At 40.0% G+C, this 26178-nt stretch overlaps 1 protein-coding gene and 1 long non-coding RNA gene across 3 annotated transcripts in view; one reads left to right on the forward strand and one right to left on the reverse strand.

Annotated features, from left to right (window-relative positions):
• The window catches only part of TTBK2 (tau tubulin kinase 2), a 174096-nt gene extending 163567 nt beyond the window's left edge, over positions 1-10529 (reverse strand). The window contains exon 1 of one of the 2 annotated variants that reach the window (XM_072808944.1): positions 10376-10529. The gene's annotated coding sequence lies outside the window, so the exon portion shown is untranslated. Of the gene's footprint in view, positions 1-9955; positions 10301-10375 lie in introns of those variants that run through there. The other variant, XM_072808946.1, reaches the window with a different exon arrangement.
• The window catches only part of LOC140623033 (uncharacterized), a 32242-nt gene continuing 16471 nt past the window's right edge, over positions 10408-26178 (forward strand). Inside the window, exons 1-2 of the long non-coding RNA XR_012022711.1 lie at positions 10408-12044; positions 20426-20479. This is a non-coding gene — a long non-coding RNA (uncharacterized lncRNA). The remainder of the gene's footprint in view (positions 12045-20425; positions 20480-26178) is intronic.

Raw genomic sequence — 26178 nt, forward strand, 5'->3', positions numbered from 1 at the left:
CTAGCACATAACGATGTGAAATCATACTGTCTGGCACACAAACAAATTACCAGGGATGCAAACAAGGAGAAATCCAAACAATAAAAACAGACCCAAGTCAAAGCATTCTTCAGAAAGAAAAACAAAGATGGAGGTATCACAATCCCAGATTTCAAGATCTACTACAAAGTTACAATAATCCAAACAGTACAGCATTGGCACAAAACAGACACACAGATCAATGAAATAGAAAACTCAGAAATAAAACCACACATTGATGGTCAATTAATCTACAACAAAGTGGACAAGATTATACAATGGAGAAAAGACAGTCTCTTCAGTACATGGTGCTGGGAAAACTAGACAGCTACATGCAAAAGAATGAAACTGGACTGCTTTTTCTTATATCATGTACAAAAATGAACTCAAAATGGATTAAAGACCTAACTGTGAGACCTGAAACCATAAAATTCCCAGGAAGAAAACATAGGCAGTAATCTCTCTGACACTGGCCTTAGTAACATTTTTCTAGGTAAGTCTCTGCAGGAAAGGAACGGCAAAAGCAAAAATAAACTATTGGGACTACACCGAAATAAAAAGCTTTTGCACAGTAAAGGAAACTATCAATAAAACAAAAAAACAACCAACTGAATGGGAGAAGATATCTGCAAATGATATATCTGATGAGTTAATATCCAAAATATATAAAGAACTTAGACAACTCAATGGTAAAAATCCCAAATAATCCAATTTAAAAATGGGCGGCAGTCCTAAAAAGACATTTTTTCACAGAAGACATAGATATGGCAAACAGACACATGAAAAGATGTTCAACATCACTAATTATTAGGGAAATGCAAATTTATTTTTTTTAATTTATTTGAGATAGCAAGAGAGAAAGAGAGAGAGAGAGAACGTGAGAGAGAGCATGAGTGGGGGGAAGAGGCATAAGGAGAGGGAGAAGCAGACTCCCTGCTGAGCAGGGAGACTGATGTGGGTTCAATTCCAGGACGCTGGGATCATGACCTGAGCGGAAGGCAGATGCTTACTTAACTGACTGAGCCACCCAGGCGCCCTGGGAAATGCAAATTAAAATCACAATCAAGTATCACCTTATACCTGTCAGAATGGCTAGTATCAAAAAGACAAGAAATAACAAGTGCGAGCAAGGATGTGAAGAAAAAAGAACCCTTACCAGTATGGATGTTCCTCAAAAAACTAAAACTAGAAATACCAAACGATCCAGTAATTCCACTACTAGGCATTTACCTGAAGAAAATGAAAACACTAATTCAAAAAGATATATTCAGTGTTTACTGAAGCATTACTTACAACAGCCAAGATATGGAAGCAAACTAAGTATCCATCAAGAGATGAATACATAAAAAAGAAGTTATATGTGATCTTACCATCTGTGACAACATGGATGGACCTAGAGGGTATTATGCTAAGTGAAGTCAGAGAAAGAAAGACTAATACTATATGATTTCACTAAAAAAAAAAAAAAAAAAAAATTAAACAAATAACAAAAAACTCAGACCCACAAATACAAAGAACAGGGGATCCCTGGGTGGCGCAGCGGTTTAGCGCCTGCCTTTGGCCCAGGGCGCGATCCTGGAGACCCGGGATCGAATCCCACGTCGGGCTCCCGGTGCATGGAGCCTGCTTCTCCCTCTGCCTGTGTGTCTGCCTGTGTCTCTGCCTCTCTCTGTGTGACTATCATAAATAAATAAAAATTAAAAAAAAAAAAAAAACAAATACAAAGAACAAACTGCTGGTTGTCACAGGGGAGGGTGGTGGTGGGATGTGCAAAATGGGTAAAGAGGAGTGAGAGGTACAGACTTCTAGTAATGGAATTAAAAAGTCACAGAGATGAAAGGTTAAGCATAGGAAATATAATCAATGGTATTATAATAGCACTTATGGTGCCAGATGGGAGTTAGACTTGTGGTGAGCACAGCATTAACTCTAGATTTGTCTTAGCACTAAGTTGTACAAACTTGAAACTAATGAAACACTGTGTATCAATTATACTTTAATAAGAAGGAAAGAAGGAAGAAGGGAGGGGGAAAAAAGGAAAGTAGGAAGGAAGGGAGGAGGAGAGGAAGGGAGAGAGAAGGAAGAAAGGAAGGAAGGGAGGAAGAAAAAAAAGGAAAAGAGAAAAAAAACAGACCCAGAAAGATACAGATGATAGAACTGGTAAATAAGGAATTCTAGGCATGAAAAGTACATATCTAAGATAAAAAACAAAAACCCCAACACTGCATAGGATTAACACCAGATTGCTACTGTAGAAGAAGGGATTAGTGAACTTCAAGATAGAGGGAGAAAAACTACCCAAAATGAAACATACAGAGAAAAAAACAAACAAACATCCAACAGGGCATCAGTTAGTTATGGGCTAACATAAAAGCCTAACATACATGTAACTGGAGTCCCATAAGGAAAGAACAGATTGTTTACACTTTTATTTTGTTGTCAGTTACTGTAACCACACTGTCTTATATAAAAGTTTCTCTCTACTTTTAGTAGATATTTTAATGTCCAGATACACTTATTGAGCCTGGAAAGATTCCATGCTTGGAGGGGAAAAATCTAAACAGAAAATGTCTTAAATTCTTTCAAATTTGATGAAAACTATAAATATACCAAAACCCCCCTATCATTAAAGTAAAAGATTAGATTCTTTAAAAGTAATAATGATCAGAATTCCTGGGTGGCTCAGAGGTTGAGCATATATGCCTTTGGCTCTGAAAGTGATGCCAGAGTCTGGGGATCAAGTCCCACATTGGGCTCCCCACAGGGAGCCTGCTTCTCCCTCTGCCTATGTCTCTGCCTCTCTGTGTTTCTCATGAATAAATAAAATCTTAAGAAAAAAAAAGCAATCATGATCTATTATGTAAATAATACTTGGAATACATAATCTGTATTCTAAAAATAGATTAAAATATAGTTAGATGCAGGGGCACTTGGGTGGTTCAGTTGGTTGAGTGTGTACCTTCAGCTTGGGTCATGATATCAGGGTTCTCGGATCCAGCACCAAGCTGGGCTCTCTGTACAGTGCGGAGCTTGCTTCTCCCTCTCCCTCTGCCCCTCCTCCTACTCTTGCGCTCTCTCTTAAATAAATAAAATCTTTGGGATACCTGGATGGCTCAGGGGTTGAGCGTCTGCCTTTGGCTCAGGGCGTGATCCTGGAGTCCCGGGATCAAGTCCCATATCGGGCTCCTCACAGGGAGCCTGATTCTCCCTTTGCTATGTCTCTACCTCTCTGTGTCTCTCATGAGTAAATAAATAAAATCTTGAATAAAAAAAATGAAATAAAATCTTTAAAAATACATATATAGGGACGCCTGGGTGGCTCAGTGGTTGAGCATCTGCCTTCAGCTCAAGGCGTGATCCCAGGATCCAGGATCGAGTCTCACATTGGGCTCCTTGCAGGGAGCCTGCTTCTCCCTCTGCCTGTGTTTCTGCCTGCCTCTCTCTGTGTCTCTCATGAATAAATAAATAAAGTCTTTTTTAAAAAAATAAATAAAAATACGTATATATAGTTAGATGCAGAGTGGCTATCTCATGTATCTCCAAAGTCAAAATAATAGACTTTTCATGTTAAAAAATAATCTCAATTATGTTTTTAAACAAGCTGAGATAGACACAAGTTTGCAAAGACTACACAACACCTAAGTTTTTCAAGATACCTAATAATATTAATGTAAACAACAGAAATAAGAGTCAGGAATAGGATAAACCCCACAGGATTTTGTTTTTGTTTTACTCCAAAGGTTTTAGCAAGAGTCTCTCTAAAGGGTTATTGAAAAGTGATAAAGATTTGTGAATAACCCTATTTGCTGATAGCAAAAGGAACATTTAGTCACCAATCATCCTCCAAATGTTCCTCCTAAATTTTTACAGGAGGTAAATTACACTTCTGGCAGCTAGGAATCTCTCTGGGTTCAATAAATATATTCAAGAAAGTAAAATATCTATTAAAATAAAGAGAAATTTTACAAGTCAGTTTGGTCACAATTACTGACAACAGGATAAAAGTGTAAACAATCTAGTTCTCTTCTCCCTGGCTACAACACTAACAACATATAAACAAATTCTTCCCCTATAGAAAGTACAGTGTAACTTACATGGCCTGATTGTAATGAAAACACTAAACAAGACCATTCCTTGGGTAAAATCTTTCTGTAACCATATCAACCAAACAAAGCATTATATCTATGATCTTCCCACTAAGACAAAGGAAAAAAATCAATACAGAAAACTTCCCTGTAATGATCTCCACTGTAATTATATTTTAAGTATGTTAATTTCCCTTTTTAAAAATAGCAAACCTGAGGTGAAAAGAGATTTAAGTAATCTAAGGTTCTATGATATGCTATACTAGAAATGAGAATACATTCAAATCTCATCTCGATGCATAATTAACAGTTTATATTCATTTGTTTTGTAAGCATTGATTAATTTAAGGGGTTAATGGCTAACCTTCTTTTCTTTCTTTCTTTTCTTTTTTTAAGATTTTATTTATTTATTCACGAGAGCCACAGAGACAGAGAGAGGCAGAGACACAGGCAGAGGGAGAAGCAGGCTCCATGCGGGGAGCCTGACGTGGGACTCCATCCCAGGTCTCCAGGATCACACCCTGGGCCAAAGGTGGCACTAAACCGCTGAGCCACCTGGGCTGCTAGTAACCTTATTTTCTAAACCAAAATTTGGTGCCAGCATATAAGGGACTTCTTTTGATTTATAAAAGCATTATATTTTTTAAACTTAGAAATAAGTTCAAATTATATCCTAACTACTTGTACATTTAATAACTCACCTATAAACTGCTAGATTCTAGCAATAGAGATAAATCTCTACTTACCTGGAAGACATAACATAAGAATTCTGTCAATACTCAAGCCATTGAAGCCTAGGAGAACCCAAAGTAGAAATTCATATTGGAGGGAGAGGTGAACTCTGTAGGACCAAATTTTTCAAAGTGTTCTGGCATTCTGAAAGGATTTTGTCTGGAACTGTTTCAAAAGTTGGGTGAGCATTTAATTTTTATTAGAATTTTTTATTACAAAATTTATTATTAAAAATACTTTTTTAAATTATTTAACTGCTTCAGCTATAATATATCTACTAATCCCTGGTAGAGTATGTAGAGTAAACTGCGGGTGACAAAATAGAAGACTACTTCCCTGAATCCATTTCTGAGACTGTTAACATCTGTTAATGTGTTCATATGATAGCCTGCATTTTCCCTTCATGATACTTGGGAATACCTGTAATTCCTTACTCTACAACAGACTGCTCCCACTATATCGTAAGCTCCAAAAGTGACATCATTCTTGTCCTTTTCACTGTCAAATTTCTAAGCCCTAGCATAGTAACACAGTAGATGATTAACAAATATTTAATGAACAACTGGATGAGGCTATTACAATAGTTCTAAGGATAGATAATGAGGTTCAGAGCTGCAATAGTTTTAAGAGATAGGTACAGAGAGGCTATGTTAAGGTGCTAGCAGTGGAAATGAAAAGGAGAGATTTTGTCCAAGTAGAACCAGGGGAAAGAGGAAGTCAAAAAACATATATACATAATGAGATTTTTTAACTTGGGTGATTGATTAAATAGTAATACCTTTATCTGTAGAATTAAAGCAGTTGACGGAGGGCTGACTTTTGTCTTGGACATGCTGAATTTTTTAAGTGCTAAGTAAGTGCAGCAGAAATGAAGTCCTAATCTAGTTTACTATCTACAACATGAATTAGTTTCCAGATGATTTTTTCAAATCAAATTTTGTGAGAGGCAGGAGTCTCTTCAGCTATTCATTTTTTTCCTATTTCCTCCCCTCATCTCTGCTTTATTAGTCACTGGAAAATGTTGATAAAACCATTTTTGAAGTACTTTAGAACGTGAGGCTCTTCGTGGATCAAAGAAAAAAAGAGAGGCTTTCCAAACTTAATACATAATATACAACATATGAAGAAAACTAAATGTCAGATAAAATATTAACAAGGGAAACAATGCAAAATCATTTTTTTAAAGATTTATTTATTTATTCATGAGAGACACAGAGAGAGAGGCAAAGACACAGACAGAGGGAGAAGCAGGCTCCAGGTAGGGAGACATAGGCAGAGGGAGAAGCAGGCTCCATGCACCGGGAGCCCTACGTGGGACTCGATCCCGGGACTCCAGGATCACGCCCTGGGCCGAAAGCAGGCACCAAACCGCTGAGCCACTCAGGGAACTGCCCCCGCCCCCAAAATCATTTTTAAAAAGGCAATTACCTTGAAACTGCAGAAAGAAAAAGAGACAAGTATAAAATAACGATAAAAGGAAGCAACCCAAGTGTCTATCCATAGATGGATGAATAAAGAAAAAGTGGTATATATACACTCTAGAATATTATTCAGCCATAAAAACACTGAGCTCTTGCCATTTGTGACAACATGCATGGACTCTAGGGGGTATTTTGCTAAGTGAAATAATTCAGACTACAAATACCGTATGATTTCACTTATATGTGGAATCTTAAAAACAAAACAAACAAAAAAAGCATTAACAGACCCATAAATACAAAGAACAAAGTGATGGTTGCCATAGCGGAGGGGAGATGGGGGACGGGCAATATGGGTGAAGGGGAGTGGGAGGTACAGGCTTCCAGTTAGAGAATAAGTCATGGGGGGATCCCTGGGTGGCGCAGCGGTTTGGCGCCTGCCTTTGGCCCAGGGCGCGATCCTGGAGACCCGGGATCGAGTCCCACGTCGGGCTCCCGGTGCATGGAGCCTGCTTCTCCCTCTGCCTATGTCTCTGCCTCTCTCTCTTTCTCTCTCTGTGACTATCATAAATAAATAAAGATTTAAAAAAATTAAAAAAAAAAAGAGAATAAGTCATGGGAATAGAGGGTACAGTATAGGGAATACAGTCAATGGTACTGTAATAGCATTGTATGGTGACAGTTGTAGCTACACTTGTGATGAGCACAAAATTACATACAGAATTGTGTACACATGAAACTAATTTAACATTGTGTATCAACTACATACTTCAATTAAAAAATAACGATAAAAAGGGGATCCCTGGGTGGCTCAGCGGTTTAGCGCCTGCCTTTGGCCCAGAGCGCGATCCTGGAGTCCCGGGATCAAGTCCCAGGTCAGGCTCCCAGCATGGAGCCTGCTTCTCCCTCCTCCTGTGTCTCTCATGAATAAATAAATAAATCTTAAAAAAAAAAAAAAAAAAGCTGACAAACCTCCAATTATATTTTGAGTATTTATCAAAAACCTCAAAAAGAAAAAAAAAATACATGACTAGAATATTTTTGAATAACATGTACTCAAATTGGTTTTTTAAAGGATTTATTTATTTTAAAGTTTTATTTATTTAAGTAGTCTCAACACCCAATGTGGGGCTCAAACTTAACCCTGAGATCAAGAGTTGCATGTTCTGCCAACTGAGCCAGCCAACTGAGCCAGCCAACTGAGGTTCTTCTAACCTCCATATGTTCAAATTGAAAATTGCTTGCCACATATCTATAATTTTTCTTTTTTTGAGACAGAGAACACAAGTAGGGGAGGGGCAGAGGCCGAGGGATACAGAGAATCTTAAGCAGGCTCCAAGCTTTGCATGGAGCCCAATGCAGGGCTCAATCTCCCAACCTTGAGGATCATGACCTGACTTGAAATCAAGAGTCAGAGGCTTAACCAACTGAGGCAGCCAGGTACCCATAAGAATTTTTCTATAGGAGATTTAATTTTTTAAGTGAGGAATGAAGCTATATTTTCCTTTGAGAATATTAATTCTCAAAGGCTGTTTTATTTTGCCAATCGATTAAGTCCACACTAGTACAATAGCGGTCATTAAACATTTTCCCTTATGTAGTGCTTTTGTTGTTGTTGTTGTTTTGTTTTTTTTTTTTTTTTTTGCAACAAACATTCGTTAACTCAGAGTTTCTGAGGATTAGGAATCTCAGTGTCTTAGTTGAGTGGCTCCGGGTCAGTCTCTCATGAGTGGCTATCAACTTGTCATCTCTATATATTACTTTTTAAAGTTATAAAACAAAGGATTGACTGCACCTGTCAAAGTTAAATTCAATCATCATAGTGAACTCCAGCTCCATAACATTTGTTTACTTTGAAAAACCAACAATCTATCACTAATTCTCACATTTTGGTGCATTTTTTATGTAAAATACCTTCAAAATTGTCAAATTATACAAACTTCACTTCCCACACTGCATTTAAAGATATTTGAAGCCCTACATAACTGAGTTCAATTTGCTAAAGCAAATGAGCCTAATCTCATGCAGATTTTCTGAGGCACTAAAATAATCAGTATTTTTTTAAAGTCAAAAAAGACAATAAATTTGAAGTCATATAGTACAACAGAGAATTCACTAAATTTTGTATTAACCATAAGACAAGAAAATGAGCGAGGCATTACTTACCTCCCTACTGAAGATCAATTTGTTTCAATTTGATATTAGAAATTAAAGTAATAAGGCTAAAGACTTCAATTTATTTTATGTGTCTAAAACTGAAAGAGGAAAAAAAAACATTCCCTAACATTCTAACATAAAGGAAAAATGCTAGAGAAACTTTCCATCATAACCCTGCCTCAAACACCCCTTTCAGTACCTTGATAAAAATATATCGTACAGGAAAACATAAGCTTCTAAATCAAAGATTCTTTTTGGTAGCTTTTCGATTTGAATAATTAAAATATGCCATGGAAGTCCGCGCACTTATTATTTGAAAAATCTCTAGAGTTAATATTGATTCTTCGATATTACTGATATTACTAGTATTTGTCATCATTACTACCTCTTTGTAAGAAATACACGGCACTCCAATCCCCTCAATACTTTCAATAAAATCAATTTCCTACGTCCCCTTTCCCCTAAAATAGAACAGTATTCTATTTAACCAAAAGAAAACCGCAAACCCATCCTTACGGTCTATTCCAGCAAATCAGTGTTTAGAAACCAATGCAACTGTTATTAATGGCTCAGATTAATGGCTCAGAACCAAACAGTGTAACAAAACACAGAGTGGATCCTCCCTGTGTGTGAGCACATGTGCCCATTCATAACAATGTGATCCTCACGTATGCGTACAAAATCTCAATTTATATCGAATACCAGAACATCTTTACGTAACACACGGCTTATAAGAAAACTGCCCTAATCTTTAGTGCTGAAGGAAAGAGCAATTTCTAAAGCTGAGGATGAGAAGAGTTAATACCGGGATTGCTGCCACCTATCAACTTTAATTCAAAGCAAAGTACAACCCTCAATGTCATTTTTACCCCCTAAGGCAGCCACGACTGAAACAAAATCAACTTCACTGTGCGATAAAGTATCCTGGCATCCCAGTGGATTCTTTATTTCCCTGATTTGACATTACTTCTGTGTGGAGCCTTTTGTCCCTCCCACAGCATCCCAGGGTGTCAACATCATCTTGGTCAAGGCAAATGACGGGCAAACCCCTCAGGGCGTTCCTTCGCACCTCAAGTACCAGAAAGTCATGGCCTTCGTGGCCGTTACTACACGCGAACACTGTACACAGTCCCATGCCCCCCTCTGCGATATTTGGGGAGGCAGGGTGCGAAAGAAGCGCTCTCATTTCCTGAGAATCCTGTGTCCAGTCCTGGCACCGGGAGCAGCCTGAATACGAGTAATATGTGGGTCACCCATAGAGAGAAACCGAGGAAGCTTCGTGACCCTCCAAGTTCAGTGAAGACGCCGAACGCTGCCCGGGAAACGAGGCACAAGCCTTCAGGGACACGGGCTAGAAGCGGAAGGTGTCCGGGGTGGAGGGACTAGAGCTGGCACGAGCCCAGGGCGTGGGCAGCGACCGAGGAGCCCCTCGCACCCTTCCTTCCCTCCGCGCCAGGGCCGGGCACTCCGGGGAGGGGGCGGCCGCAGGAGGGGGTCAGGGCCAGGGGAGGGCGGGGCCCGGGGGGCTGGGGGGGTGTGTCCTACCTGGGCCGTGGCGGACGCCGGGATTGCGCGCGGAGGGCTCGGATCCAGCTCAGGGCCAGGACCGGCAAGGACCAACCCTCAGCAGGCGGGGCCGCCGCCGCCTGCCCATCCCCCGCGGCCCACTGCGGCGGGACCCGAGCGCGGCTTGCGGGGCCGGCCGGCCAGGCAGTCCCCTCGGGTACCGTCCGCGTCTACTGGCGGCGGCGGCGGCTGCTAATGCTGCTGCTGGCCGCCCCCAGCCGCTGCGCTTGTGCCAGCCCCTGCTCCTCCTGCTGCCGCCGCCGCCGCCGCCGCGTCCCCGCCGCTCCCATCGCCGCTGCGGCGACTACTGCAGCGCCCGCTGACCCGACCCGACGTTCTTCTCCCCCTTCGCAACCCGACACAGCCTAGCCCACCTGCCCCGCCAGTACGCACGCCCACCTCTCCGCCGCAGGGGCTGATTGGGGAGCGCGTCCCGGGGCCGCCACGTCGGTTGGCTGGTCCCATTGCCTATCACGAGGTGGGCGGAGAGTCGGGCGGGGAGCGTCTCCGCCCCCCACCGGAGACTTGCCGCTATCTTCAGGTTTGCCTGAGAGGGCGAGTTACCAGGAAAGGAGCATCACAATGGCAGCGCGCATGCGCGCAGGAATTCTGGGCCTTGTAGTTCCAGCCGCGGCCGCAGCCGCAACTGCCTGCCGGTCCGGAGCCGAGGAGCTGAGCTCCCGAGGCTCGTGCTCGGCGCACGCTGCTGTCCTCTGAGCTCAGTAGTTCACTTGCTTAGAGGGGCGTGGTTGTGACCCCAGGATTGGGTTTTGTGGAAGGAAGTCGGAAAGGCGTTGTCGCGTTATGAATTCACACACTGAGACAGTCACGAAGAAGGGCACCGAATCGTGAGGCCCTACCATGCCACCTCCTCAGAGCCAGAGCTGCCAGGATCTGACACGTTGGCGCTGTCCCCAGAACCGCCCAACACGAACTCAGCATCCCCGGCCGGCCCTGGCGAGAGGCCTGAAGGTTTAAAGAGGAAAGGAGACCGAAACCTCCAGAAGAGAATGCCAGCCTGGAGCCCCAGGTATCCTTGACGGTTCTCGCAACCCATGAAGAATGAGAGTTCCTTTCCTTTTTCAAGCACCACCAGCAAAGGGTTCAGTCAATGGGCATCCCCTGCGAGGACCAGTACGGAAATCTAAGCAAGAGAAGGCGCAGTCCCTCGAAGACTCCAGGAAAAGCGAGGCGAGCAGAGCAATGAGGTTGTGTGGGATAAGCCTGTACATTCAGTGTTTTGACTCCAGCTCTTTGATGAAGAGGAAACCTTAAGATTAAACCCCTCCCATCCTCACCCACCAACTTATAGAAGAAAAATCCCAAAGAGGTTTAACAATTTTTCGAGGCTATGAAGCTAATTCCTGGCAGAACCAAACCTCAAACTTACCTCTGTGGCCGGTGCTTTTTTTTTTTTTTTTTCTCCACTTAATAATCAAAAGGACTCCCAGGAGTCTGCCATGGACTGAAAATATGCAATGACTTATGAGCTTCATTTTACTTTAAATCTTTCTTCACTCAAGTGACATCATGATTAAAGCTGATTAATTGAGAGCATGGAAAGGTTAAATATAAATCCTATATTCAATCTCTGAACTGTTATAGAAACTGTTTCTTTTTGCTCAGGAAATGCCACAGCCTCTCCATATTCTTTAAAAAAAAAACAGCAGACACCTCGACTGTCATGTCTAGATCTTGGATAAAAAGCAGAACAAAGTGTACATTAAAGGCAATTGATGATGCAGCTCCTCTTGTTCTGTTCAAACTTAAAGAAGTTGCCAAATTGTTTCCACTGATTAAAACCACCAGTTGTTTTTCCCATTACTTTGTCTCACCGAATATAGTTCACAATATTGGCTGGGCACGTAATTTGAATTGGAAGCGATTAGGGTTTCTGCAAATGCTTTTCCTTAAAATTAAAGAAATTTATATGGGAAAAAGTCCAGATTCATTGAAATTATGCCTGGCAATATTTCAAATAGCGATTCTCTGTTCAAATAGAATATTTTTCACTCAGCAAGTACAGTGTTCTCTTCAAGCTACCCAGATATAATCTCTGCTATCATGGGTAAGGTTTTGTTTTTGTTTGTTTGGGTTTTGGTGGGGGTTTTGTTTTGTTTTTTGTTTTTTTGTTTTGTTTTGTTTAGAGGGGGAGAGAGTGAACGGAGGCTATGGGTTGAGGGTTGTGAGGAAGGGCAGAGGAAAAGGGAGAGAATCTTAAGCGGGCTCTACTCCCAGCATGGTAGAGGCCTGGGAGTCTGGGGGAGGCCCATCTCACAATCACGCTGAGTGATCCAGGCATCCCAGTAAGGATCCTAATTAATGTACTCATAGAATTACTATTTTTTTTAAGACTTTAGTTATTTTTCATGAGAAACGTAGAGAGAGAGCCAGAGATACAGGCAGAGGGAGAAGCAGGCTCCAAGCAGGGAGCCCGATGTGGGACCCGATCCCGGGACTCCAGGACCACGACCTGAGCCCAAGGCAAACGTCCAACCACTGAGCCACCCAGGTGTCCCTATTTTGTTTATTTTAAATGAATCAGTAGATACAGCTGGATTTTCCAAATATGGAAAGATGATTATTCTTCTGATTGTTATTTTATAACCAACTCCACTTGCAAATCTGTGAAGGGTAAGATACATAGAAGAGTATGTGAGAAAGCAATCCAGTAGCTGTATATGAAGAAAGAACTTTTATTTTAATGCAGCACAGAGGGAAGAGTACTGTGATGAGGATCTTGAGAATAAGGCAACAGTGTATCTCAGAGTAGGAAGTGTAAGATTGAATATATGGTGAAAGTTAATGACACACAAATAGAAATCCTCAGATCCTGGACTGCCCAAGGCCCTTTTTCTATGGTATTTTCTGTTTGAGAAATACTAGAATGTCCCAAGAGATATTTGTTCAGTTAGGATAAATGGCAAGGTAATGTATTATTCAAGAGCTGGTACTAGAATTCAGGAATCCCTTTTGAGATCGATCTATCTATCTAAGGTTTCTTTTTAATTTTTTTTTTATGATAGTCACACACACACACACAGAGAGAGAGAGAGAGAGAGAGGGAGGCAGAGACACAGGCAGAGGGAGAAGCAGGCTCCATGCACCGGGAGCCCGACGTGGGATTCGATTCCGGGTCTCCAGGATCGCACCCTGGGCCAAAGGCAGGCGCTAAACCGCTGCGCCACCCAGGGATCCCCTCTAAGGTTTCTTTTTAAATAAATAAATGTGGTCACCAGCCTCTAAGATGCCTCCCAATGATCCCTACCTCCTGGTATTTTCACCCTGGTGTAGTCCTTCCCATACTGAATTGGGCTGACCTGTGTAACTAATAGGCTTTCTCAGAGATTATGGTATGTAAATTCAAAGATTAGGTCATAAAAGACTTTGCAGTTTCTGCTTTCTGCTCTTTTGGATCACTTACTTAGAGGGAAGCCATTTGCCATAAGAGTATGATGCTTAAGCAGCCAGCCCTTAGGAGTGGTCGCCTGGCAAGGAACTGAGGCATTACACCAATAATCAGCACCGGATCGCCAGCCATGTTAATGAACCATTCTTGAAAACAGATCCTCCACCCCCAGCCAGACCTTCAGATAACTATAGGCCTGGCTGGCATCTTGACTGCCACCTTGTGAGCTACCCCAGTGCAATAGTACCCAGCTAACCCATTCCCAAAATCCAGACCTACAGAAACTATGTGATATGGTAAATCTTTACTGTTACTTTAAGCACTCAGTTTTGAGGGGCAATTTGTCATGCAGCAATTGATAACTAATACAGTAAGATTTACAAAAATAATGGAATGAGAAACGATTCAAGTCTAGGGATATCTGCCCTGGATAACCAAGTCTGAAAGAATGAGACTGTCACCTGGGATCAGTCTTAGAGCATATTCAAGGATAATGAGCAAATTTCAGATTCATACTGATTCTCCACCCAGAATTTAATTCCCCTTTCAACACAGCTTTTTTTCTCCTAGCACAGAATAACATATTAGAGAACCCTTTCTCTTTTTCTCCATTTGTGGCCTCCTCTACCCATCTTTAGACACCCACTTATTTACCACTTTCTAACTTTCCCCTAATCCAAACAGGAAATGATCTAGATGGGTTATTTACATCATTATCAGAAGGACAACAGGGGCTCCTGTGTGGTTCAATCAGTTGAGCGACAGACTTGTTTTCAGTTCCGGTCATGATCTCAGGGTTGTGATCTCAGGATCGTGAGGTTAAGTCCCTTGTCCAGAGTCCCTTGTCCAGTGTCCCGTGTCTGGCTCTGCACTCAGCAGGGAGTCTGCTTATCCTTCTCCCTTTCTATGCCTCTATTCCCACCCTCAAATAAATCTTAAAAAAAAAAAAAAAAGGACAACAGCACAGTATAAACCAGTTTGCAAGTCAAGGAAAACCAGTTTGCAGGTCAAGGAGAGATCCCTTCCCTTTTGCTTTCCATCTCTCTTCAAAAACAAATCTCATGTTGTACACCTAATACCAGTATGATGTTATGTCAATTATACCTCGACAGCAATAAATCTCAGAACTATATACTTTAAATGGGTAGATTGTATGGTATGTGAATTATATCTCAATACATCTGCTTTTAAAAGCTCTGCACAGGAATGCCTGGGTGGCTCAGCAGTTGAGCAACTATCTTTGGCTCAGGTCATGATCCCAGGGTCCTGGAATCCAGTCCCGAATCGGGCTCCCTGTACAGAGCCTGCTTCTCCCTCTGCTTGTGTCTCTGCCTCTCTCTCTCTGTGTGTCTCTCATGAATAAAAAAAAAATCTTAAAATCTTTTTTCATCAATCTAACGATTTTCTATTTGAATGTTGCTTAATCCACTAATCAAAAAGATTTAGGGCCTACTTTTAATTAATTTGATAATAATTAGTATTTAATTAAAAATGCCAACTACTGCCAACTACTCTGTTGGGTACTGGGGAAACAAGTTTGAATAAACTCAGTCCCTGTTTCATGATGGAGCAGTAAACATGTAAATCCTATTACAATGCATTGCAATAACTGCTATGATACAGGTATATTCTGTAGCACATATAGATGCTCTAGAACAGGAGTCAGCAAACTATAGCCTACAAACCAGTCAAATTCTTGGGGTCCTCTGAGAGCTTGGCCTCTTTTTTTTTTTTTTTTTTTGAGATTTTATTTATTTATTCATGAGAGATACACAGAGAGAGAGAGGCAGGGACACAGGCAGAGGGAGAAGCAGGCTCCATGCAGGGAGCCCGACATGGGACTCGACCCGGGTCTCCAGGATCACACCCTGGGCTGCAGGCGGTGCTAAACCGCTACACCACCAGGGCTGCCCGAGTTTGGCCTCCTTAAGCCAGTGTCAGCTGCATTCTGATTTTGACAGAGATGTATTCATACCAAATATATTTACTATCTCAAGTGTTTATGTTTTTGAAAACTTCTTTTTTTCTTTTGTTGTGAAAGGATTTATTTATTATTTTTTATTTTTTATTTTTTTTTTATTTTTTTTTTATTTATTTATGATAGTCACAGAGAGAGAGAGAGGCGCAGAGACACAGGCAGAGGGAGAAGCAGGCTCCATGCACCGGGAGCCCGATGTGGGATTCGATCCCGGATCTCCAGGATCGCGCCCTGGGCCAAAGGCAGGCGCCAAACCGCTGCGCCACCCAGGGATCCCTATTTATAATTTTTTAAATTTCAGAAAGAAGCAAGAGAAGTCTGGAGGTAGGGGGATAAGGCAAGGTAATCTCAATTTTGAGTATACGAATCTATTTTTTTAAAAGATTTATTTATTAGAAGAGGGTGGGGAAAGGGACAGATGAAGAGACTATCCAAGCAGACTCCCACTGAGCGTGGAGCCTGAGTCGGACTTGGTTCCATGACCCATGAGATCAGGACCTGAGAGGAAACCGAGAGTCCAGTGTTCAACTGATTGAGCCACCCAGGCAAGCCTGAATCTATTACGCTCTAACATATTGAATATCAGTTTGTGTTTGATGATGATTAAAATAGAGCATAATATCAGGGAACATTAATACAAATTAGAACTAGTAAAATTAGAAAAGAAACTAAAATTAGTTTGCATTTACAAAAAACTTATGTTATTTCTTTTTTTTTTTAAGATTTATTTATTTATTTATGATAGACATAGAGAGAGAGAGGCAGAGACACAGGCAGAGGGAGAAGCAGGCTCCATGCAGGGAGCCCGACATGGGACTCGATCCCGGGACTCCAGGATGACGCCCTGGGCCAAAGGCAAGCACTAAACTGCTGAGCCACCCAGGGATCCCCAAAAAACGTATGTTATTTCTTGATCTACTTCCTCTTTATGCCTAACTTTTATCAAAAATGAAACAACTATACCATTGAATTTTAACAGTGAACTTTTCCAAGTTTTATCCCATTAGAACTGTTAATTCTATACATAGTTGCTCACTCAGCCTTCTAGATTTCTTCTTTGTTGCAGGGTCATCCATTAACATAGCATGTTGTATACTTAAAATTTTCAAATGCGAAAGTGGCAAAGTAATGTTGTGATTCCTGATTTGTGCCTGTGACAGTCTGGAAAAAGTTTAATGACTTTCAGTATGGTCCAGCAATAAGCTTCTAGAAACACTGTTCAACTTTCTGTGATTTTCAGGCTCTGCCTCGAAGACTAGCTGGCTAGAAATTCTAATAGCACACCCTAGTGATCGTATCATAGTTTACCACTGTCAGCTGTATTGAAATGAAACCATGGTTTCTTCTATTTACCAAAGCAGACTATCCAGTGAGTAGGGATTTTTATAATTTTTAGAAATCTGATGATGATGACAAAGATGATCTTAAAAAATATTTTTCTGGTGGTGATATTTGGGCATGGCATATTCTGCAAAATAAAATATATCTGCAGATGCCAAATAAAATTTCCAAATATTTATTGGGTATCTACAAAAAGGATACTGTATGATATCCTATGGAGGATTCAAAAATATTAGATATGGTTCCTATATAGACCACTTTGAATTATAGTGTTTTGTACATATATCTTATTTCTTTCTAAAAGTATAGAGGAGGGACGCCAGGATGGTTCAGTGATTGAGCGTCTGCCTGTGGCTCAGGTTGTGATCCCAGGCTCTGGGATCGAGTCCTGCATTGGGCTCCATGCAGGGAACCTGCTTCTCCCTCTGTCTCTGTCTCTGTGTCTCTCATGAATAAATACATAAAAATCTTAAATAAATTAAGGAATTATTTCTTTTTTTAAAGATTTTCTTTATTTATTCATGAGAGACACAGAGAGAGGGAGGCAGAGACACAGGCAGAGGGAGAAGCAGGCTCCATGGAGGGAGCCCGATGCGGGACTCGATCCTGGGACTCCAGGATCATGCCCTGGGCCGAAGGCAGGCACTAAACCGCTGAGCCACCCAGGGATCCTGTAATTATTTCTTATACTACATATTTTCTATACTTTCTTTACTCTGTATTTATTAAATATATTCAGTATTTTTATTTTTAAATTTTTAAAAGATTTATTTATTTGGGAGAGAGAGAGAGAGAGCAGAGGCTGGGGGAGAGGGAGACAGAGAGAATCCTCAAGCAGACTCCCCCCTGAGTGATAAGCTCTTCTCGGGGCTCTGTCCCAGGACTCTGAGATCATGACCTGAGCTGCAATCAAGAATTGGACACTTAACTAACTGAGCCACCCAGGAACCCCACACTCAGTATTTTTAAATGAATGAATGCAAAAGTTAAACACTAAAAATACAAAATACTGATAATACAAAAATACAAATGCCCTCATACTTTGTATTAACTTCCAAACAAGTGCTATCAACACCTCTCAGTTTGCCTTTTTGCCTTTTTCTGTATCTTTTGTATTAAGATGATTATATGTTGATCTTTGGTTTTCTTTAATTCTTACCAGGAAACATAACAAAGGCAGCTTTATTCAGAATAGCCTAAAGTAGGAAAAAGCCCAGGTGTGCACCAATAAGAGAATGGATAACAAGCTATGCTTTATTAAAAAATGAAATACTAATCAACAATAAGAAGGAACTGATACAACATAATCTCAAAAATAATAGGCTGAAGGAAAGAAGCCTTAACATAAAACAGTTCACTTGATTGTCTTTATATGAAGTCTCACAGGAAAGAGTTTATATTCTCCAGCTACATAAAACTGTAGAGCAGGACTTGTTAATCTAAAGTTTAAAAATGTCACAACAGTGGTTGCAATCTCTGAGAAAATGCAGAAAGGGATTAACTGGCAAGAGGATGGATGAAGTGTGATGATAATGTTCTATATCTTGACAGGGTTTTGAGTTACACGGGTGCATTTTCTCAAAACTCAGTGAATGCACACTTAATATTTGTACATCTCATTCAAATTTTATATTCAGGCAGCCCAGGGGCTCAGCGGTTTGGCGCCTGCCTTCAGCCCAGGGCCTGATCCTGGAAACCCAGGATCGAGTCCCACGTCGGGATCCCTGCATGGAGCCTGCTTCTCCCTCTGCCTGTCTCTCTCTCTCTCTCTGTGTGTGTGTGTGTGTGTGTGTGTGTGTCTCATGAATAAATAAATAAAATCTTAAAAAAATTTATATCCAAAGGAAAAACTGTAAACAAATATTGAAGTCTAGCTAATTATATGCATGCTGAAGTATATAGGGGGATGTGTACTGATATCTGCACTTTGAAATATGTCTAAGAAATAAGTTGGATTGATGGAAGAATAGAGGAATGGATAGATATATGATAAAGCAGGGATAGTAAATTATTATTGGTAGAATCTGGGTAGTGGTATATAGATGATCATTGTAAAGTACTTTCAACTTTGGGGTATGTTTGAAAATATTCACAATAGAATATTTGATAAAAGGATTCCACAAACATGTTAGTGAGCCATCTTGGAAATGGGTCCTCCAGTAGATGTCTACAAAGGATCCAGTAAAGGTGTAAATTTAGAGATTGTTCAATTCTACCCAGGACTGAGGGGAACGTGTTAGTTTTCTAGGCTGATACAACAAATCATGAGAAACATAGTGAGTTACTACAACACAAATTTATAATTTTAGAGTTTTTTAGGTCAGAAATCCAAAATGGGTCTCACTGGGCTTGAGTCAAGGTGTCAGCAGGCCTAGGTTCCTTTTCTGAGGCTCAAGGGAAGAATCAGATCACTTGTTTTCTTTCAGCTTCTAAAGGCTGGCCATATTCCTTGGCTCTCGACCCTATTTCTCTGTCTTCAAGATCAGTGGCACCAGTAGGTAAAGTCCTCATGGCACATCCCTTTGACCTGCTTTTCTTTTCTTTTCTTTTTTTTTTTTAAGATTTATTTATTTATTCATTCAGAGAGAGCAAAGAGAGAGGCAGAGACACAGGCAGAGGGAGAAGCAGGCTCCCTGCAGGAAGCCCGATGTGGGACTCGATCCCTGGTCTCCAGGGTCACACCGCGGGCTGCAGGCGGTGCTAAACCACTGCGCCACCGGGGCTGCCCTGACCTGCTTTTCTATCTTCCTCTTCCACTTTTAAGGACTCAGGTGATTAGACTGGGCCCACCTGGATAATCAGGATAATCTCCCCATCTCAAGGTCCATATCCTTAACCACATCTACAAAGACCCTTTTGCCGTGTAAGGTAACATATTTGTGCATTCCTGGAGAGTCCATGGACAGCTTGGAGGAAAGGGGACATCATTCTGCCTAACACAGGTTAAGAAAAACTTCCTGGAAAAAAAATAACACTTGAGTTCACTCTCAAATTTTCTTGCAACTTTTACTTTATGCTCATTATATTATTCATTGACACATTCTTGCTGTTGTCATTTCTGCATCAATCATTTAATCTTACCTTAGAAGTTCAGGATTCCTTCAAGAATTGGCTGTAAACCCTTATGGTTTTTTTTTTCATATCTGCTAAGAATTATGACCAAAACCTTAAAAAATTCAAACCAGACTCATTTTGATACTCCTCTAGTTGTTGCTTTGACTTTGTGCCACAGTATACATTAGACAGTAACTGTGTTGCCCTTTACCAAATCATAAAGCCCTACTCAGCAGGAGTAAACCTGTTAATCTTTTTTTTTTTTTTTTTTTTTTTTTTAGATTTTATTTATTTATCCATGAGAGAGAGAGAGAGGCAGGGAGAAGCAGGTTCCTACAGGGAGCCTCATGCGGCACTCGACCCCGGACCAGAATCAGGCCCTGAGCCAAAGGCAGACACCCAACCACCCAACCGCTAAGCCACCCACAGGGTCTCAAATTTGTTAATCCTAACCCAGGGCCTAGCCCAGAGTCATGCACACACAATACGGAAAAAATGACAAGAATCCAGAAATAAACAGATTTACCTTTAAACTACTGTATACCAACCCCCCCGCCAAGTGTGAAGCCCACTGTAGACCATAAAACTGAGATTCAAACAATACTAGCTCAACAAATAGTTTTAGCTTCTCTCTCTCTTTTTGTCATTTGATCCTGCCCCTAATTAGAACCAATGTCTTTCATGGATGAAATCCACAAGGAAGAGCACACAGAGCAGAAAGGTAAGAGAGCAAGACTGGAACCTGGAAAAAAAGCCAACATTTAAAAGGAAGATAGTGGGACAAGATCCAGGAGAGGCCACCGGGTGGGGCAATTTGACCCGCCTCAGTCTGTGGCTCAGGTTTCCACATCCCTGGCGGTGCTGTTTACATTTGCTGTAAGACTCCTCTTGAAAGGATCTTACTTGGGATCAAGCCTGGGGGCTCAATGGTTGAGCGTCTGCCTCAGCTCAGGTAGTGATCCCCAGGTTACTGGGGATAAATAAATAAAAAATTATAAATAAATAAAAAATTTTAAAAGAAAAAAAAGGGCAGCCCCGGTGGCGCAGCGGTTTAGCGCCGCCTGCAGCCGTCGTGATCCTGGAGACCGGGATGGAGTCATGCCAGGCTCCCTGCATGGAGCCTGCTTATGTCTCTGCGTCTCTCTCTCTGTCTCTCATGAATAAATAAAATCTTTAAGAAAAAAATAAAGTAAAATAAAAAAGATCTTACAAAGGCTTATTCTCAGCTGTCTCTGCCCTATTCTCTCTCGATAAGAAAAATGTTCATCCACTCTAAAAATGTCAGAAGGAGGATTTGGCAGACCCTCCTCCCTGCTCCCCACCCTGATTTTGTCATTTGGTGCATTTGTTTGTTTGATAGAAAGTATATTCACACACGGTTCAACATTTGAAAAGTACTAAAACAGTATATTGTGAAAAGTATGCCTCCTTCCAATACATGTCTCCCAGCCCTCAGTTCACCTACTCCAACTACTTGTTTCTTGTGTAGCTTTCTTTCATTTATTTATTTATTTATTTATTTATTTATTTATTTATTTATTTATTTATTTATTATTTGTGTGTGTGTGTAGCTTTCTTAGCCATATGCAAACACATACAGCAATCAATTCTTTTTCTTTACACAAATAGCAAGCAGCACTTCATGCACTGGTCTGCAACTTTCGTTTTTCATTAACATTTTCTTAGAGTTTCTTCAATATTAGTGCATAAAGATCTGCTTCATTCTTTTTGGAATTTGGAAATAAGATTTTTAAAGAATAGACTATTCTTTGGAATAATTTTAGATTTACAGAAAAATTAAGAAGGTAATACAGGGAATTTTCATGTATCCTCTCATTCAGTTTTCCCTATTTTTAATAAAGATTTTATTTATTTATTTATTTATTTATTTATTTATTTATTTATTATTTAAAAATTTTTTAAGACTATTTATTCATTAGAGACACAGAGAGAGAGGCAGAGACAGAGGCAGAGGGAGAAGCAGGCTCCATGCTGGGAGCCCGATGTGGGACTCAATCCCCAGGCTCTGGGATCACGTCCTGAGCCAAAGGCAGACACTCAACCACTGAGCCACCCAGGAGTCCTGATTTTATTTATTTATTTATTTGAGAGGAGAGAGGAAGAGAGAAAGAGTATGAACAGGACTGGGGGGGAGGGGAAGATGGAGGGGAGAAGCAGACACCCCGCTGAGCAAGGTGCTGATTAGGGGCTTGATCCCAGGACGACCCCAGGACCCCAGGATCATGAACTGAGCTGAAGGCAGACACTTAACCCACTGAGCCACCCAAGCACTCCCCAGTTTTCCCTCTTATTAACATCTCACGTTTGTATGGCACATTTGTATAATTAATAAAATATTGATTCATTATTGTTAACTAAAGTTCATAGTTTATTCAGATTTCCTTAGTTTTTACCTAATTTTTTTTCTGCTCTAGGATCCCATCCAGGGTAACATTATATTTGCATGTCCTTTCCTTAGTGTTTCCTTGGCTGTGATAGCCTTGGTTTTGATGATTTTGACAGTTTTGGGGAGTGGTGGTCAAGTATTTTGTAAGATACCCCTCTTTTGGAATTAGTCTGATGTTTTTCTCATTATTAAGGGTTGTAGGGAGGAAAGGCACATGAAGTGCCATTTTTATCACATCATATCCAAGATACCTACTATCAACATGATTTATCACTATTGATATTGACCTTGATCACCTGGCTGAGCCAGGATTTATCAGTTTTCTCCACTGTAAAGTTATTCTTTTTTCTTTCCTTTCATACTGTATTCTTTGGTAGGAAGTCACTATCCACAGTTCATTCTTATTAAGGAGTAGAGATGAAATGGGAAATTTTAAGTACCTGTAAAAGTTATTCTTACAAATTGGCTAAAAGTCAGAGCATAGCTGGTTGCAAAGGTGGGGAAGAAAACACTCCCCCAAAATAATCTGGAGCCATGTTTTAGAGGCTCTTGAGTTTCATGAGCCACTGAAGAAGATCTTTGGGCTGCTACTGAAGAGCCACTGTATCAGCCAGAGATATTACCAGATCTGTGCTTAGGAAGATTAAATTTGTGATGATATGCAGAATTAATTCAAGAAAGTAAGGAACTAGACAAAGAAGACCAGCAAAGAGGCCATTGCAAATGTTCTGGCAAGGATGTAAGAAGGGCCTGAAATGAGGAGGTGATAATACAGAGCAGAGAATAATCAGAAGAAACAATTGATGAGACCTGGCAAGTTTGCCAAGCAATTTACTGTGGAAGGAAGAATCAAAGATAATTTAGATGTCAAAACAGCATGACTCGGAGAATAGTGGTACCTTTATCAGAAATAAAGAAACAGGAAGGAGAACTGGTTTGAGGCCGAGAATGAGTTTGATTTTAGACTCAGCTCAAAGGTCCAGCAGCACTACCAAGTAAAGAAGTTGAAAATGCAGCCCTGAGGTCAGGAATGGACACATAAATTTGAAACATTTTCTCCTAGTGATGAAATCATAGTTCTACTAAGGTGATGAGATGAGGGAAGGGTCAGAGTAAAAGAAAGGAAGACCAAAAGTAAAGGAGGGAATAGTAGAAGGAGGCAGTACTAGGGCTATTGAGGCCTTGAGTGATGTCACAGATCAGGGAGTTCTCCAAAAGCCATCTGCTCTCCCCTTTTTGCATAATTCATTCAAATATTTTGTTTTTGTCACCTTTCTTACTTAGGTCTTTTGTTGTTGCTTTCTAAATTGGTGTGATCTTATTATTTTACTATCAGCCAGAGTTTACTTCTTTCAGTTCACCTACATAGCTTCCCAAGGGTCACAGCAACTATGACTTTAATTTAATCAGTTCTGGAAGTTGTCATAAACAACTTGTGACCTGACTTGATTGGGGCACGTTTATAAGAAAAGAAGTTTTAGTAACTGATCTTGCATTTTCACTTCATATTTTACATTGAACCCAATAGTTTTATTTGTTTCAAGTTCTTTTTAACAGGTTGATAACATTGGTTAAAATGTTCTTTTTAGTGGCTTCTAAAGATGAATTTTCCCTAAAGAAAATGTCTACCCTCAGGATGGCTTGAAATATGTGCACATTTTTATTGATTGGTTTACTGAAATCGCACTTGATGTGGACTAAGTGGAGCCAGACGTATTTTATTTTTTAAAAATCAATTCTTCTCCTTTCCAATTGCCACTTTCCTAGATTAGGTCACCACTTCTTATCTATATTACTTCAAGAGGCTTTTAACTGGCCTTCCCTGGTGTCTTTATTTTTTCTACATTATAGCCAGAGAGCTTTTGCTAAATGCAAATTTAACCACATTATTCATCTATGAAAAAATACTAGTGATTCCTCATTGCCCTTATCATCACTTACAAAACCCTTCATGATCATTTTCCACTCTTGCTATTAAGCCACCACACTCTATATAGTCCAGCCCATCCAGGAAGAGAAGAAAAGAAACAATGTATAAATTCTGGAAGGGAAGAGAAAAATATTTATCATCTACATAGTAAATCTCAAAAGCATCTAAAAAAAGTATTAAAATTAATGAGACAGTGAATACCATTACATACTCACCAGAATGGCTACAATTGAAAAGACAGACAATGCCAAGTGTTGACAAGACTATGGAGCAAGAGGAATTGGGAAAATATTTGCCAATTTCTTTAACGGTCAGTACACACACACACACATATATCTTTCATTATGTATCTCATTATATATATAGATAGATATAATATAATATCTATATTTATATATATGGGCTCTATGTTCAGATTTTCTATTTCTTCCTGTTCCAGTTTTGGTAGTTTATACGTCTCTAGGAATGCATCCATTTCTTCCAGATTGTCTAATTGGTTGGCATATAGTTGCGCATAATATGTTGTTATAATTGTTTGTATTTCTTCATCTTCATTCATGATTTTATTTATTTGGGTCATTTCTCTTCTGTTTTTGATAAGTCTGGCCAGGAATTGATCAATCTTATTAATTCTTCCAAAGAACTAGCTCTTAGTTTCATTGATCTGTTCTATATTCTTTTGTTTTTTTATTTCATTGGTTTCTGCCAAATCTCTATTTAATTTCTCTTCTCCTGCTGGGTTTAAGTTTTATTTGCTGTTTTTCTCCAGCTCCTTTAGGTGTAAGGTTAGGTTGTATATATGAGAACTTTCTTGTTTCTTGAGAAAGGCTTGCATTGCTATGTACTCCCTCTTAGGACTGCCTTTGCTGCATTCCCAAGGTTTTGAACAGTTGTGCTTTCATTTTCATTGTTTCCATAAATTTTAAAAAATTCTTCTTTAATTTCCTGGTTGACCCCTTCATTTTTTAATAGGATGCTTTTTAGCCTCCGTGTATTTGAGTTCTTTCCAAATTTCCTTCTGTGGTGGAGTTCTAGTTTTAAAGCAGTGTGGTCTGAAAATATTCAGGGAATGATCCCAATCTTTAGGTACCAGTTGAGACCTGATTTGTGACCCCATATGTGATCTATTCTGAGGAATGTTCCATGTGCACTTGAGAAGAACATGTATTCTATTGCTTTAGGATGAAATGTTCTGAATATATCTGTGAAGTCCATCTGATCCAGTGTGTCATTCAAAGTCCTTATTTCCTTGTTGATCTACTTAGATGATCTGTCCATTACAGTGAGTTGGGTGCTAAAGTCCCCTACTATTATTGTATTATTACTGATATGTTTCTTTAATTTTTTTATTAATTGGCTTATATAACTGGATACTTCCATGTTAGGGGCATAAATATTTACAATTGTTAGATCTTCATATTAGATAGACCCTTTAATTATGATATAGTGTTCTTCTTCATCTTTTATTACAATCTTTGGTTTATTTATTTATTTATTTATTTATTTATTTATTTATTTATTTCCAATCTTTGGTTTAAAACCTAAATTGTCTGATATAAGAATCACCACCAGCTTGGGTCTTTTGGACTGCATATAACGAAGGACTAGCAAGCAAGAAGAGTCACCATCTTGGCAGGGGTAATTGGCACTGATCAGCAGGAAAGTATAAGGGCTGCGCTGGATAAAAAGAGGACTACTTGTGGAATTCAGATAATCTGCTTGGGCACTTCTTGGTACTCCCTTGTCCAACTGTAATTGGATGGATTAGTGCAGCAACTTAAACCTTTTGTGCTCTCAAATCTGTCTTAGTGTCGTTCACTGCAGGACCCAACTAACACACTATGTTGTTTGAGTCTGCTATATCCTTATGAATTTTTTTGTCCACTTTATCTTTTAATTTTTTGTCTACTTTTTTTGTCTGCTTTATCCTAGGTTTGGGAGATATTTGTTACAGTCTCTTTATTAATGTCTCTATCCTTTTTTTTTTTAACTTTATGAAAGTTGCTGCTCTTCTACAAAGTGTCCTCAGCTTATATGGTTCCTATGTGCAAAATTTTCAGTTATTGTGTTTTAATTAAATTAA

This window comes from Canis lupus, chromosome 32 (assembly GCF_048164855.1).
Source record: "Canis lupus baileyi chromosome 32, mCanLup2.hap1, whole genome shotgun sequence".
Lineage (NCBI taxonomy): Eukaryota > Metazoa > Chordata > Mammalia > Carnivora > Canidae > Canis > Canis lupus.